This window comes from Temnothorax longispinosus, chromosome 7, assembly GCF_030848805.1.
Source record: "Temnothorax longispinosus isolate EJ_2023e chromosome 7, Tlon_JGU_v1, whole genome shotgun sequence".
Taxonomy (NCBI): domain Eukaryota; kingdom Metazoa; phylum Arthropoda; class Insecta; order Hymenoptera; family Formicidae; genus Temnothorax; species Temnothorax longispinosus.
This window is the reverse complement of record NC_092364.1, coordinates 6,197,725-6,214,668: the sequence shown is the minus strand read 5'-3', so window position 1 is coordinate 6,214,668 and position 16,944 is coordinate 6,197,725. Positions and strand designations below refer to the sequence as shown.

The 16,944-nt window shown below is 34.3% G+C and overlaps 1 protein-coding gene, 1 long non-coding RNA gene and 1 other non-coding gene across 7 annotated transcripts in view; 1 reads left to right on the top strand and 2 right to left on the bottom strand.

Moving 5' to 3' along the window:
- LOC139815687 (uncharacterized) overlaps positions 1–16,944 on the bottom strand; it is a 239,480-nt gene that overhangs the window by 76,849 nt on the left and 145,687 nt on the right. The window lies entirely within an intron of this gene.
- The window catches only part of LOC139815691 (uncharacterized), a 197,857-nt gene that overhangs the window by 136,443 nt on the left and 44,470 nt on the right, over positions 1–16,944 (top strand). For all 5 annotated transcript variants that reach the window (XR_011732806.1, XR_011732802.1, XR_011732805.1 and 2 more), the window contains one exon: positions 4,135–4,218. This is a non-coding gene — a long non-coding RNA (uncharacterized lncRNA). The remainder of the gene's footprint in view (positions 1–4,134; positions 4,219–16,944) is intronic.
- LOC139817068 (5S ribosomal RNA) lies at positions 6,940–7,059 on the bottom strand. The gene has a single exon (XR_011733135.1). It is a non-coding gene; the product is annotated as a 5S ribosomal RNA (ribosomal RNA).

Sequence of the window (16,944 nt, the reverse complement as noted above, 5' to 3'; positions counted from 1 at the left end):
AACATATAAAAAATGGAAAACGGAACATAAAAATGCATTGTCACAATCCGAAGAAGATAATCTTATAGTATATTTTCAAAGTTTACAAACAAGGTTAAGTCCGGCAACGTTGTGGAGTGTGTACTCAATGTTGAAAAACATATTATACACAAGAGAGAACATTGATTTAAGCAAGTATTACAAGTTAATAAATATAATTAAAAATAAAGCCAAAGGTTATAAACCAAAGAAATCTGCTGTGTTCACATGGGATGAAATTATGAAGTTCATGAATGATGCGCCGGATCACCAATATTTAGGATTAAAAGTATGTATTTATTTACATTTTTATTAATTATTTAGCTAATTTGTAATTTTCTATCTTTACTTTTATATTTGAAGGTTATTCTGATCTTTGGTATTTGTGGAGCTACTAGATGTAAAGAGCTTAAAGATCTTGGAGTTGCCGATGTAGAAGATCTAGGTAATAAATACTTTGTTACTATAAGTGATTCGAAAAATGGACTCGCTCGTCAATTTGTAATCGGAGGCCTTTTTTATGAAAGAGTCAAGAAGTACATATCATTGAAGCCTACTGATTTTACTACTGAAAGATTTTTTATTCAATACCATAAGGGTAAATGCCAGCGCCAAGTAATTGGAAGAAACACTATTGGTCTTATTCCTAAAAATATTGCTGAATATTTAGAGTTAAATAATCCGAAACGATATACTGGACACTGCTTCCGACGAACGTCGGCAACACTTTTGTCTAACTCTGGCGCAAACACAACTATGCTCAAACAGTTGGGAGGGTGGAAATCGACTGAGATAGCACAAAGTAATGCTTTTATTTAATAAAAAAAAATTATCCAACTCTATAAAATACAAACTTATACTTCAATATTACATTTTTTTTAATAAATACTTATCATAATATTTTTTTTTACAGCATATGTTCAAAATTCCTTAAAGAACAGGCAACAAATTTTTGACAACATAACTCATGCAGCCACATCCAATGCTTCCACATCTAATGCTCAGTCAAACCCTCAACCATCGACGAGTAAGAACAGTGCAGCTAGTGCAATAGGGATTGATAGAAATGAAGCGTCTATTCCATTAGAAATTGGTTATGATGATTTTCATGAAGAGTTCGAAGTTGATAATGACGCTTTAGCAGAGCTAGAGAAATTGATTCCACCAGAAGAATCGATTTTACCAAAAGAACTTACTTTACCAAAAGAACTGATTCTACCAGGACAGTCAAAACAGTCACCAACTTTTTTTATGCCGGGAGCAAGAGAAAAATAGTTGTAAATGCTAATAGTGAATCAATCAAGCCAACGCATTTCATGAACAAACCACCGATCTCTGTTGTTCACTGTCAGAAAGAAAATAAACCACCAATAAAAAGAAATAAATTTGAAACAACTGAAAGGGATAACCAGGCATCAGATTTAACTTCTACTCATTCAGCTAAAATCAAAGATTCAAGTATAAAATATGAAAATTGTGTGTTTCATGGCAATATTGTTAATAATTTTTATTACTCGCAAAATAATGACCAAGCTTCATAAAACTATAATAAAAGTTCGTTTTACAAATTAATAAAAAATAAGTATTCCAGAAAAATAACTACATTTATTTATTTAGATGTATTTGATTTGAAGCCTGCCCCCGACCAGCAGCACTCGCTTCGCTCGTGCAGCAAATGTCGGGGCAGGCATCAATATCATTTAACACACGAATGCAATTTCATTCGTACTTTCGGCCTAGTATTGAGAAAAATAGTATACACTACATGGGCAAAAAGTTGAGAGCCCTGAACTGCGCGCCATGATGCCCTCGGCTTCGCCTCGGGCATCATGGCGCGCAGTGCAGGAATCTCAACTTTCTGCCCTTGTAGTGTAATATACTATTAACTGTTTTTTTTTTACTACCGCAAATAGATGACTACTATCGTCTTCCCTATTAAACAACAAACAAAATTATCTATTATAAAGTTTTCTAAGAACATTCTGGAAATATTATACACGCGGTACAAGTTTGGGGTAACGTATTACCCCAGTGAATCATTCACGTATGAGAAAAATAAGTGAGTCTGTCTAGGGTTAACACCTAGATATTTTACGTATGCTCTGCATGGTATAAACTTATTGCTCTCTTTATTTCCTTTTAACGCAAATGTTTTGTAGTTTTTCCGTGCATTACTATTAGCGTAATCGAGGTTCTGTCTAAACAGAATTGTTTCGCACTTATTTATATTTATTTTAAGTTTCCAGGCTTTGTAATACGCGTGGATTCTTTCAAATCTGTCCTGTAAAGTGGATTGGATTCGAGTCGGCCATGAATCTTCATGGTATATAATCGGATCATTAGCGAATGCTATTGCTTTGATCGGGTACGTTGCGCTCATGTCATAAAGCTTTAGTACGTCAGATGTGTGTATATTGAAAAGGATGGGCGTATTGACCGTTCCCTGCTGTAATCCATTTAGTATTACAAATTCTGCGGATGAAACGTTCGTTCCTATTTGTACTATGAAGGATCTATCTTTTATCATGTTAATTATCATTTCTATCATGTGTACTTCTAATCCCTCTTTTATTAGCTTGACTATTAGTCCGTTTATCCATACAAAATCGAACGCTTTTTCCAAGTCTATTAAGCATGCGCCCACGCAATTTTTTCCGTTCAATGCCCAACACACATCTGACGTTAGTTTGTTTATTGCGTGTACTGTCGAATGTTTAGCCCTGAAGCCGAATTGATTTTCCGGTAGAATATTATTTTTAGCGCATTCAACTAACAATGCGTCATTTATTATCATTTCAAATATTTTACTAATGTTTGGTAGCAAGCTGATAGGTCTATAGTTTGTTGGATTCGTGTCGTCTTTATTTTTTTTTAATATGGGGACTACTGCTGCTTTTTTCCAGTGCGATTTTTCTCGCTAAATGTACTCTGACCGGCAGGAATGCCGGGACATTTTGATATGTATATGACATATATGTACATGTATATGTATATGTGTTATGTCCAGGCATTCCTGCCAGTAGAGTGTACATAACGTAATTTCGTGTCTCTTGTTCATATGATGTTGTTAATAAATTCACGCGCTTTACTTTCTATGTATTTCGTAAAACGATTGTTTTCTGTCTTATTTTTATTATTAACATTTGCTAAAAAGGCCCCAATTACATTTAGTTTGTCTTCATCGTTGTTTATAAGTAATTCGTCATTTTCGCTTATTATTAAGTTATCTATTGACGTTATATTCATTTAGAATGTGTGCTTTGTCACGTGTTATTTTTAAATTTCCTATTTCTGCTTTACCTTTTTTACGAAATATTGAATTAATTTGAGGGAACATGGCTGCTGAGTTGTTAATTGGGATATTTTTAATTTTTTCTTCCCAGTATTTGTTAACCGAGCTCGCGAATTCTATTTTTAATCGGCTGCGTACTTCATATAGCAGTTTCTTTAGTGTTTTTATTTCGTTGTTATTGTCATCTGTCCAGTCTCTTTACTCTTTGTTTTCGATGGAGTTGTGTTAAGATGTGGCTCTTAAATTTTTGTAGGTTTTTAATATTCTCGTTAATGTAAGCGTCTACGCCGTCCCTAGCTTTGACTTTTGGAATTGCTATTGTCATTGCTTTTTTAATTATGTTGTCTATTTCTTTTAAGTATAGTATAGTGTCTTTTATCGATATATTTCTGTTGTTAGGGATATCGCAATTATAGTTTTGTTTGCATGCTTCGCGAAATTTATCCCAATCGGCCTTCTTATAATTATATATGTGTTGCTGAGTATCATTTGTAAGGGGTATCTGTGTGTCTGACTCTAGTGATCCATTAGCAATTAGAGCGTTATGATCGCTATCGTAAGGAATACAGTGTATTTTGAAAGTATCCACCGCGTTTTCAAAGTCTAGCCTTATACATCTGCAATGATGATATCCAGGAATGACTCTCCGAATGGATAGGAGGGTGTTAGCGTACTATATACAATTTACTTCTATATTTAAATTTGTTATTTCTCATCCATCCATTGAGGGATATACCTCGGGGATTATTTTCTGAATTTGACCAACTAGTGTGTTTAGCGTTTAGGTCACCTGCAATTATGTAATAGTTTTGCTCTTTTTCTAGCTGAAGCCTTTTAAATAGCAGATCCAGTTCCGGAATGAACTCTTTCTGGCCTCCGCAAGGTGCATAGACTGCAATTAATATCAGGTGTGTATTAGCTTTGATTTTTATTTTGATTATTGTATACTTAATGAGTGCATGACTTACATTGCTGTAGTTGTATGTTTACTCTTTTGAATTCGATATTTCTTTTTATCAGTATCGCAGTTCTACCCATCCTATTCTTTCTGTCATTCCTGATCATGTTATAGTTTTGGAAATTTACTACATGATTTGGTCTCAGTTTTGTTTCCGAGAGAAAAACTACGTCGGGTTTTTTTTGCCTTTAACAGATTTGTCAGGGATGACCTGCGCTGATTTGTTACAATAGAATTTACATTAATTGAAATAATTTTCAATTCTGATATAATTTTTTTGCTGCAATCTATATTAGCCATTTCTTGCAGGTCCATTGTCAATAATGTTTAACACATAGTTTATTTTTGCTTCCTCATAGAGGAAGATTTGTTTTCGTAAATTCGTATATGAACCTTTGATTGCGTATAAAGTTGGCTCTAATCAACCAAATTTAAAAGAATTATATATAAAATAGGGGTAGAAGAAACCAAAGAAAAAATTGTTTTTTGAGTTTTTAATGTCAATATGTTCAGAGTGTTTTAAAACGTCGAAATATTGCATTAAAAAAAAATGTCGGTATGTGTGTATGTATGTATGTATGTATGTATGTATGTATGTATGTCTGTGCCAAATTTACAGAAATTTCTATAACTCCAGAACTGATCAACCAAATCTTAACGAATTATATATGAAATAGGGGAAGAAAAGATTGAAGAATATAATAGAATTAATAAAAATTGTTAATAATAAAGGGGTTACCAATTTTTGTTAAAAAAGGTTTACCGAAATTTTTTAATTTTATTATATTCTTCAGTCTTTTCTATATTTCTATTTCATATATAATTCTTTAAGGCCGGTATTCATAGTCGGGTCTTATATCCAAGATCGTCTTAAGTATAGTCTTAAGGCGTCATCAGTCAATCAGAGGGCCGTATTAGTATCTTATTTTATCTGTATTTTCTATTAAAGTTGTTATATTATTTATTTGTTCTTGTTGTTTTTGTATCATTGCTAGTATTTGAGCTTTAAATTCATTTAGCATGTCATTTATTTCATGTCATTAATGGACCTCTCCTAGATTGTGACTCTTCTTGACTTGAGCTGCCTCTGAGTATTTCAAAAACTGATGTTGTCTTTTACATAGTTTTTCATGCTTATTAATTTCTTATCTCTTTTTTCTTTAAATTCATCCTTCCTTTCCATCATTTTTCTTTTTAGATCTAGGAACACCGGGCATCCTCGATAAGATGCCGGGTGGCCATGGCTATTACAGTTTGTGCAAAACAATGTAGATCTGTCAGTTATGCTATCAGGAGTAATCGGACATTTTCCCGGCAAATGCGGTTCGTTGCATTTTACGCAGCGATATATATCTCAGGTTACAGTTGGAGGCTGTATGTCCTAATCTTTGGCATCTGTTACACATTGTATTGTTTTATTATTTTTAAGTTTTTCCGAGTTTTTCCCATTTTATGACATGGTGACAAATCCTATTAATTTTATGCAGTTTTTGTACTTTGCTTCCTGCCTCCAGCTGTACTATAAACATCGGTAATGATATGTTTTCATTGACCAATCTTTTCGTTTTAAACGGCGTTACTTTTTGGAACTTTACTTCTTGTTTAATGCGTTTAATTTGTGTATCATATGAGTGATCTATACCTTTTAGAATAACTGAGATTGTTTTTTCTTTTTTGGGGGTAAACGTATAGAAACACGCATGCACTTTCTCTAATAATTTTTTCGCTTGGTGATCATTTGATAATTTGATTGAAAATTAGTTTCAGCTGCTTGTTTAATTTAGGTTAAACAGCTTTGTTCTTATCTTTATTTTTTTTTCTTTTTAAGTTATCTCTTATTTCTTTATTTTTTCAACTATTCAGTGCATTATTATCTTCAAAAACATGTGTGTATAAAAGAGTGTATGTGTAAATGTTTGTGAATGTCCGCAGTGCATTGAACTCGAGTTTAAGGATGAAGTTCAAATAATTGTCATCCCTGCGGACTTTGTCCTATAGAAACTTTCAGGGAAATCGTCCATCAGATTTCTTTTAAATCTATCTTCTTTGAATTCTATAGAAACAAAGGAAGCACTCATCTAATTTCTCGTCACACTTCGATCTTAACGCTTATTGTTGTAGAGGCAACATAAATATCCTTTTACATTTATGATAAACTTCACAAGCTATCTTAATCGGACCCTTTCAATGATATGTTAACTTATATAGAAATAGCAAATAAGTCTGTTTACGATAAATGTTTTTTTATATATATTTACATTAATATCTTCATGGCTTTTTTCTAAACGTTAGAAATTTTTCTCTATGTCACTACTCGCTAAATATCTCAGTTCATGACGTAACAATTTCTTAATTATTTAATTGATCAGATTATATCAGAATAAGGACCAAAAATCTTAGCTTGTCTTAATGTATGGTATATATGTATTTTTCAGAAAAATAATAGATCTGTTTTCTATTGCTGAACTAGTGTAGACAGTTCAGCAATAAAAAAACAGACCCAATGTATCTCCAAAAAGTAAAATATCAATTACGAGTCATCAATTTCTTGAAACAGCAGACAGTGAGATTCGAACATTAGAACAATACGAAACAAACGCTGCAACTTCTCCTTTTTTATTGTATTGACACCCGATATCCAGACTAGATTTCATGAGGCAAAAAAAAATTTGGATAACATCACGCGGTGTTCCCAAGCGGTCACCCATCCAAGTACTAACCGCGCTCAACGTTGCTTGACTTCAGTGATCGGACGAGAACTGGTACTTTGAAACGTGATTTGAATGTTATCTGGTAATGTGAGTTACTCGGAGACGATTTAACCAGTTTTAATTCGAAAACTTTCAACGTGATTGGTGAAACGTTATCTTTACATCTTACGGAATAACATCAAATGCAATATTAAGGACTGTATTTATACAAAATACGCCCAGTAAGCTAGGAACATTAAAGTAACGTTTAGAAATATTGATTTTACGTGTATTTTTTGAACGCTTTAATAATATTATATAGATATTTTTTAAATATTATTTTGTAATATAAAAATTAATATATTACAAACTTGAACGGTTGTATTAACTTCAAATAAATGTTAGAGTAACATTTAAAAGATATGTCATGTAATGTTTTCAAAATATTTCAACATTAAAAAAAATTACATTACAAAATAATATTTAAAAAAAATATATATAATATTATTAAAACGTTCAAAAAATACACTTAAAATAAATATTTCTAAATGTTACTTTAATGTTCCTTGCTTACTGGGTTGTAATTATAGTTCAAAAATATAGTTAGTTAATGCATAATACAATAATTTAATTGCATATGTAACGGAGGTTTTTATACCAAGCCTTAGTGTGAGCTTATATATGAACGAAGCTTAATAGTAAATTAGAAAGATTAATTTTATTCGGCTTTCAGTTGAATCGCTCATCGTTATCGCAACATTAAATTGATAAATGATGACGCACCGCGATGGAAAGTTTGTAACTTGTTCCGCAAAAAGATTCAGAGGGAACTAATTGGGTTACACTGTTTAACTCGGCTACATCCTCCTAAGGGATGCAAATTCTTAGAATTTCAAATCGTTTGGGTAGCTCGAGATTGCTCTCCCCGCTATTGTCTCAAACCTCGAGGGAAGTTGGGAAGTGGAGTACGAGTCTGCGAGACGCGAGTAACCGTCATCGTCGTCGTCTCGACGTCGCGGCTTCATGAATTCGCGTGGCACGCGCGTATGCATTATTCATGGCGTCGTGAATTTATCGTCGAATCCTCGAGACTGTATTATCGTGATGCAGGGAGAAGCACCCTTGAAGCTTCGCGACTTCGTGTGACGTTTGTTAGACCGCGCGCCTAGACCTTCGTTCCACGTCGCAACCAAGAGAGATGATAAGGGTGATCGTTTCCTCACCGCAAATCTCAACGTTCACCAGATTGTCGCTGAATGAGAAATTGCTGCAATCCGAGATGCACAGGATGCGACTATACGAATGTAATTAATCATGTCGCACTATACAAATATAATTAGTCATGTCTTATACGTGTGTGATCACTGTAATTGACTAATGATCACTTGCATTTGTTTTGTTTATTACGTCAGATTCGTAATCGTATTTGATATTTTTTTCGTTTAATTAATCGTTTTATGATAAATCATTGATTATAAGGTAATTTGAGCCTGACTATACATGAATCTTTATTTAATGCATTAAGAAAATGAATACATAAAAATAAATATTTATTTTTATTATTTACTAATTAATTGATAATAAAAAATTTGAAAAATACAAATATTTGGTACAAAACAATTACAATCTACATAAAGAAAGTAATTATAGTCTTTATTTTAGTATATCAATAATTATTTAAAAATCCAATAGAGATAATCTTTTTTACAAGACACGAGAATGCAATAAAATGCATAAGAATGGTGAACGAATCTTATTCAACTTTTATTATAAGATTCTTCTGAGGGAAAGAATGAGGAACTCTTTAGAGTTATCTACATTAAGATTCCAGTCTGCGGTTCGCCCAATTTGCGAGAGATAAGAGACTATCTGCCATTAATTAAAGTTCAGTGCGATAATGGTCCAAGAATTTCGATAAACGTCCATGTATTATCCAATTGGCGTATCTCTAATATTTGCGTCAGGGTTTTGCGTTACGATATCTTGTTTAAAAAACGAAAATCGTCATTCTATCAAAGTTTAGCTCCTTCCTTATAGATTATATAATTTCACGCAAGAATCTTCCGTTTTTTAGAATCTATGTGAAGAGAGAGACACATGTTTAAGAGTATACACAAATATACAATACCAATTATAAAAAATAAACTCGTTACTTTAAAAAAAATAATTTTTGAAAATAGAAAAGAAACTAAAGAACAATTTGTTGACTTTTTTCGTGCTTATCGTTTATATAATTTATATATATATATAATAACTTTTTTTTAAATTGTGATAAAAATTATACAATAATAAAGAAGTTTTTAGGATTAACGATGTCAATTAATATTGACCATGATTTAATTGATCTTTCATGTTTTTCTGTCCCTATTACTAAAAAGAGGTTGCTAATTCGTTAAACATGTTCAGCTTTAATGCGAAAATCAATTTTATTTTCAGCTTATCAAAGTTTTCCCAGTTTCAATCGCCTCGTGAAATCAATTTCCCGATGTTTCACGCCTGGTCTATCACGCGTCTAGTTTTACACATGTATGTGTGTACGCATGCGTGTGATTTCATGACACGCATAGATGCGCAGAAACGCGTGGCGGCGGCGGCGGCGGCGCGGCGGCGACGACTTCGACTTGCTTCGATTCTATTCTAAGTTGACCTATAGAAACGGTTCCTTCCTTGATGCGTATACGTGTACGAAACTCTCTGTCTTGGATTCGCGTCGTGTCGCCGACTCCTCGTTTTCTGGGTGGTCGAAATACGCTAGCGATAAATTCGAACGTGGCGTCTCGCCGTACGCGGAAGTTTCAAGAGGTTGTTGCTCGTTTCTCTTTTTGTTTGGTCCACCTCGCGACCCCGCGATATCCGGTTTGAATATTCCCATAATTGGTCGCGGTATTGTTCCGGTTATCGATACATTTGATGTTGGGAATTGAAAAGTTGGGTTTTATCATTATCTTAAATTACTAATCTTAATTCTTAAGTGCGGAAAAAGTATAGGCAAAGTGTAAAGTGTTTTAGAAATAAATTATTATTCTCTCAGACAAAATTAATATTAAATCTTTATGCTTTAAAGATATAATGATACGGGACTAAAAAATATTAACCAAAGATTAAAAACTGCTAATCGACCATTTCGAATAAAACATAAAGAATTTTTATAGCATTACTTTAATACAAGTTATGCGCTTCAAGACGGTACAGTTGTCACTGAAATGCCCTAATAAAAGTAACGGAATATTTTTCAAGGCCGCGAGACTAATATCTTATATGAATAAGATTAATGGAAATGGAAGAACGAACGGTGGTCGCTGGAAACGTGCCAGTTACTGGAGAAGCATTTATGCAATATGAATACACGTGTAATGTGTTTGCAAATTTAACGAGCATAATTTATGGAAATATACGTTTAATGAGTAAAGAGAAAGTAGATTTCTATCTCTCTCTCTCTCTCCCTCTCGCGACTGTCTCATTTATCTCTTACTTAAATATTTTAATCGTCAGCATTATTTCAAAGAGCACAGTGTCATATAGGAGTACTGGTAAATGAAGTGCTATAAATCATGTGTAGGCGACTTTGTGGCGTAGCACTTTATTTTAAATCTGCTATATTGACATGGAGATGTCATGACCAGATTGAATAATAGCGCTCAGTGATTTCTCTAAGTCAGTCTAAGTGCTAACAGCGTGTTGTGTGTGACAAAATCATCCAATTGGTCAGGTTACATCTGTCGGATCGTATCTATCCTTTATTAAGACTAGTTAAAGTCATATATTTCGATATTGTATCTACATAGATATCCGATAGTCTGATTTTTTCCTATCTTCTAAGAATTATAACAGCTATGCGGAATATCAGAAAGCGGATAAACAAGCTAGTTCAAATAATCTCTTCGATGTCAGACATAACACGGCGGCGGTTTGCTCGGTGAATGTGTATAACACTTTCAACAAGAGAATGAATGAAGACAGCGCCATGGTGAGGCTAACAAAATCGAGAGTAGATGAGTTTAGGTTTTCGCTGCCAAACGCACGCCGCCTCGCGTAATAATTATCCGAGTTCAACGACTTCGTAGATCAAAGCCAACGATTAGATAACACATCGTGAAATTGGACGCGATCGTCAGCGAGTGCGAAATTGAACTGATGCTGCTGGCGATCTTGCGCAGAGCAAAGATCGCGAGCAACTCAAGCTCACGCTCGCGATTGCGTGGGTTTGATTAATTATTGCGCGATCTAACGCGTTCGCGTGAAAAATTAATTCACTGATTTGAGAACGGTTGTATCAACGAGTCTCGCATTTAAATTAACGTACGTGATAGCGCGAACGACCGTGTATAGCAACTGGTTCAGAAGTTTCTCGCTCGCATTCTTACACCACGTAAATAATTGAAGTCAGTTCTGCTGTTTCATATAGTACTTGATTTTACATATTACTCGATTATACATATTACAATTTCTATTTGCGTAAGAGAAAAATGTCCTATTTAAAACGTAACAAAATTTAATTAAATGTTTCTGCGTAAAAATAACGCGTGGGATATTTTTCTTCGAATGTAATAAGCTACCATGCAACATACAACATATGTACTTTATCGATGTTCAAATAAAATTTTACTTTTAGAGAGAATGTCAGGTGCTTCTACTTTTTTATCAAACACAATCACATATGTTTCATAATGTGCCGGGAAAATAAATCATGATCAGGAAGTTGATAACGGAAAGTGTTAATATAAAATAGTAGATATCTAGTATAAAATAATGAAATATCTAAAATGTCCCTCCTCGAATCGTCTTCCTTACATTTTTAATTTTCTAATAAATATTCTATATTTTCTAATAAATATTTTAATAAATATTTTAACATTTTCTACTAAATATTCTAATAAATATTCAACGTCGTGCTATATCAATCCACAAAATTAGAAAATGAAATTACTTTATATTAAAAATTGCAATCGAAAATATATAAATGAACATTGATTGCTAGTCGATGATAGACGTTATCCAATTTTAAGAGAAAGTTCTCACGGTCTCACGATAAATCGTGATCGATATCAATCGTAGCATTGTTCCACGTTGATTTAATCGAAGACACCTCAGCTAGAACTCGATAAACTCGATCAACCCCGCGTCGTTTGTTCTCTGACAGACGCGACTAATGGACGATAGGATATATACGTGACGAGCGATTTCAGGAGCGATCAATCAGGACCACCATGACCTACGATCTCCTGGAGACAGAATTCACCGAGGTCGTCTCCAATCACTTCCTGATCGTGTCCGTCAGATAGGGCATCGGAAGAGTTCACGACACGTCGCGACGCACGTGGCGCTAAGGGGATTGCTCAGGCCCCCCAGCGCGACACTCCCCTCGACTATCGTCTGCATACCGTCTCCTTGTTATGCAATCAAACGCGAGACAAAATGTGCCAGTAATGCTGACGCTCCAATCAATCGTGTAACTAATATTTAAGAAATGGAATATCGTATTCTCTGCGCAATATGTCGGTTACTTATTCCTTTTGCAACCGTTTAAAGAAAACCTAATATTTTTAATAAAAAGGCCATCATTTTTTCGAAAATGGAAGTATTGGTTTAGTTCTAGTTCAGACGATAGCCACATTTCTCCTGAACAAGAAAATTTTTATAGTTTTTACGTTTCAAATACTTAGAACAGCATAGAATTATTTACACCATTCATGTGCGCTTTTTTTGCGAGATAGTGATCAAGATAATAACAATACCAAGAAAGAAGAGCGTTTTTGTTATTTACAAAATAAAAATAAATTCTTAAAATAAGAATATTTCGCTCATAAAACTTCCTCTATAAGGAAGCTTGTATTTTATTTAATGCATAATTAATAGTATTTATTAGTTTGGCTTCCTCATAGACTTTGTAACATTCTGAACACATTGGCAGCGCCAACTAAAAAAACATTTTTTTTACGAAAACAGAGCTTTCTGTATGAGGAAGCAAAACATACAAAGTTTAACTTTTCGTTTATCTATACAAAAAATTCTTCTGAAAAATATCTTTTTTACAACCTGTCACAAAATACTCTCTTAAACGATGGATCATTTTTTCAAGTACCTAATTTTGTCGTTTTATCTCTTATCTTTCAAGCTGTGGCCTTGATAATAATATGCGCGATACCTATTATGCGCGAGCTAAATAAGGTAAATGTACCAATTCCTGGACACGTACTTACCTATGTTTGGACATTTTTATCATTTTAGTCCTTAAATCTAAGTTATAACGCGAATTACAATCAAAGAGAATCAAATATAAAAATATTTTTCTTGTATTATATTTTTATCTTTGATTTTAATTCGAGTTATACTTATTTAAAAACTAAAATTATAAAGGTGGCCAGACATAGGTCTTAAGTGTCCCGGCATTGGTACATTTACCTTAAAATAAAGTATAAGATACGGTTATGTGCAAAAAATCCTTCCGATATGATTACAATGTCACGAACACAAATATTTCGCTTTCTTTTCTCCTTCTTTCTCTATGTCTTGTGCCTCTTTTTCTTTATTTTCATTCTTACTTTGTCCTCGCCTTCTTTCCTTCTTTCTTTTTTTGTTTTCCACTTGTTGATCTCTGGGAGTACCCTCTGACATTGGCCCCCTGTAGAGCCGTCAGTTACGCCATTGGCCTCGGCGCATCCTTGACTGACAGAAACCGAGGGCTCATGATATGTGGTCGACTTCTCGACCACACGGCCACGGCGTTGTAGAAATGTCGCTAAAAAAATGTTTAAAGCGTCGCGTAAATATCGTAAAATATTTTTAGACGATGGCCGCCTACATCGGTGTGCAACTTTATTTTCGTGGCGAATATTTTACGTACGTCATCACTCGACAGTTTCAACGAGTATCATATTTAGTTATCTATTGATACTATTGATAGTTAAGACTTTTTCTTTATATTATAGTACAATATTTAGAAAGATATATATAACAAAATATTATAAGAAAAATATTTAGATATATACGTACTAAAGATGACAGAGAGAGAAAGAGAGTTAGTCATCAAATATTTGATGCTATATACATAAATATGCATAACTTTCTAAAAATGACAAATTTATCTATTATTTTTAAATTTATGTACTTCTTGCATTTAGTCTCTTATCTCTACTTCCATATGTATATTCTTTCCTAACTAAGTGCAATGTATCGTAATTCTTCTCATATCTTCCTCGTATCTACGTCACAAAACATCTAACGAGAAAAAAATACAGGACATCATCGGTGACACTGTAACGCCTTCCGGCCTTGGAAAAGTTAAAAACGCGTCTGTCATTGTCTGTCATTTCGTTCGGACGTAAGTAGCATTTACCGCGTTAAACGACAGTGTCACAGAACAGCATGGCCAGAGCGCGAAACTACGGCGAAATAAAACTTCCCCGTCCTTGCTCCGGGCGACTTGAGAGTTCGACGCACCTGTCTCGGCTAATCGTCGCTTTAAGTGATCGCGCCACGTTCCACCAGGTACGTAGACCCGCGCAAATAGGCACTTCTTGTTGTCTAGCGCACTCGCCCCGGGGGATTTGCTGCTCCTCTTCGCTTAATCGTCCCGCGTGCATCCACGGCCGCCTCATGGTTGGCGAGCGCGAATCCATCCGGAACGACGTTCGGCGTCGTAATACCGCGCGCTTTCAAGCCAGCACGCCGTCCTCTACTTAAGCGCATTAAGGATAAGGAGGACTCTTAGGACTCTTAGCGCGTAGGAAATTAACGAATTATCGTTCGCGCTTGCACACCGCTAAGCGTTACCGCGCCGAGAGTCGTGTCCGCAGAGAGAACAGTCGGGCTGTGAAAGTCGCCGAGGTGAAATGCCGACCCTGTAGAACGAAAGTGTGAGAGAATAACCGGCTAAGGATCCGAAGCGGAAGTGTTCGGTTTTAGGGATAATTATAAGCGAATTAATTTTATTATATGAATTAAATTTTTTAACCGATTGATTTAGTTGTGATTATACAAACTTTCAAAATTGCCGAAATATGTTGCTTATCAAGTGCAAAGTCAATTTCTTCTTAATGAGAAGTCCTTGACTCTTTTGCTTATTGTTAATAAATTTTTAATGAAGCTTATAAAAACGAAGGGCTTCTTGCGGATTAATCTACTGATATGCATGTAAAATAATATTCATGCTGCAAGAGTTAGAGTAAGTATCTTAAAATAACGGACATTATAAGTTTCTTTATATATAAAATGACGTGTAAGGTAAAGAAGGATAATTTGAGTCAGTTAGAGAAAAAAATTGGATAAAAAATTTTTAAGACAAAAAACAAAAGCCCCATGATTTTTTCCCAGCCTGAAAATTGAAAAGTTCTTATCTGTTTTGAAAGTTTCTTATCTGGTTTTTTCTTTAACTGACTTAAATAGTCTTTTCTTACTCTAGAATTTTTTCGTAAAACGTCATTAAACTTGTCAAATTTAAATTCACGACGAGTAATAAACTTTCTCGACGTCTTCCGTAATCAAAACTCGACTCGGAATTTTCCAAAGACTAATGCGTATTCATTTTCCGCCAATTGTAGAGCATTATACATCGCGAGGGCTTTTCCCGTTACATTCCACTCCATTCTGTTGTAATATCGTCACGGTTGACTGACGCACTCTTAAAAGCTTTAAAACTAATTATCCCCGTGCACACACACACAGTGGAAGGAAGAAAAGGCGTCCCGCAGATGGAGACGAATTGTTCGTTCTTTGCGACGATCTCTCAGCAAGACAAGGACCGGTGGCGAGACGAAAGTGCGGATAAAAGACCCGGCATGTCGTTTACGCGATAATTGATTCGACGATCCCGAGAATAGGAACTCAAGTACCGTCGCTAAAAGTTCAGAGCACGGAAATAAAGTGCACGTTTGTCCTAAAAATAGGACTCAGTGTATTGTATACAAGATGTTGAAAAAAGGTGGTACCAAGTTTTAGGAGTATGTAGTACTCGTGAAAACAAATCGAAAAGTCTTAACAAACTTACTCCAAAAATCATTTATTTCCGAGTTATAAAGCACCCGATGTATTCTCTGTTCGTTTCACAAGTATGCACTGTATAGAATCTATAGAACATAAAGAAACATTTGATTTAAGAGTAGAGAATCTATATTTTATTGGTTGTTGGAAATTTTCAGAGTTAATTAGATTTAATGATATATTTTACGATATAGTTGACCTTTTTTAAGACCAAGAATAGCATTCTGATTTAGATTTTTACGAGTAAATTTTTATCTTTTCTTGGTACAGGATATACTGGAATATTTCATCTAAGATATAAAATGCAATATATATTATTGTTGCAAGCTGATTGGCGGATTAAATTAGTAATTATTTATGATAAAATAAAAGTAATTAAATATAAATCAAATAATAAATGTACTTTGTATATATACTACATAATAATCAAAGAAGCGAGAGAGAAAATATTTTAAATAAAATAATAGGAATATTGATACAATGCTACGATGTTCATTTATATCATTTACAAAGATATCGAAATGCTTTCAGCTTTTGCATTTTATTTGATAGAGCCATTAATATAAACGCATTTATAATTACATTTGTAAATTTTTTATATCGATGTTTAATTCAATCAGTTTTAAGTCTCAAACTTGTAAAGAATTATTTGGCAAAATTTCTCTCTCCTTTACTCGCATGGATAGATGATTATCTCCCTTACAGAATAAAGTTTATGTAGACGATACTCGCGACAGTGACTCTATAATTTAATCGCTATGCGGCACATTGTTAGGAGCGACTCAAAGAGATCAGATAGGCTCGTTGACTATTTTATTGATAAAATCCCAGTGGCCCAACAAAGGCTTTTCCATAAACGCGGCTCGGATGAGCTAAGCGCATAAAGTATATAGATGCAAGGCACCTCCGACGTGTCGCGTCGGCCTACTAGGAAGAATCAATGAGACACGAAGGAGTAGATCGATGTGGGCGGCACCTTTGAGTAAATGAAGGGTCCGCCGAGCGGT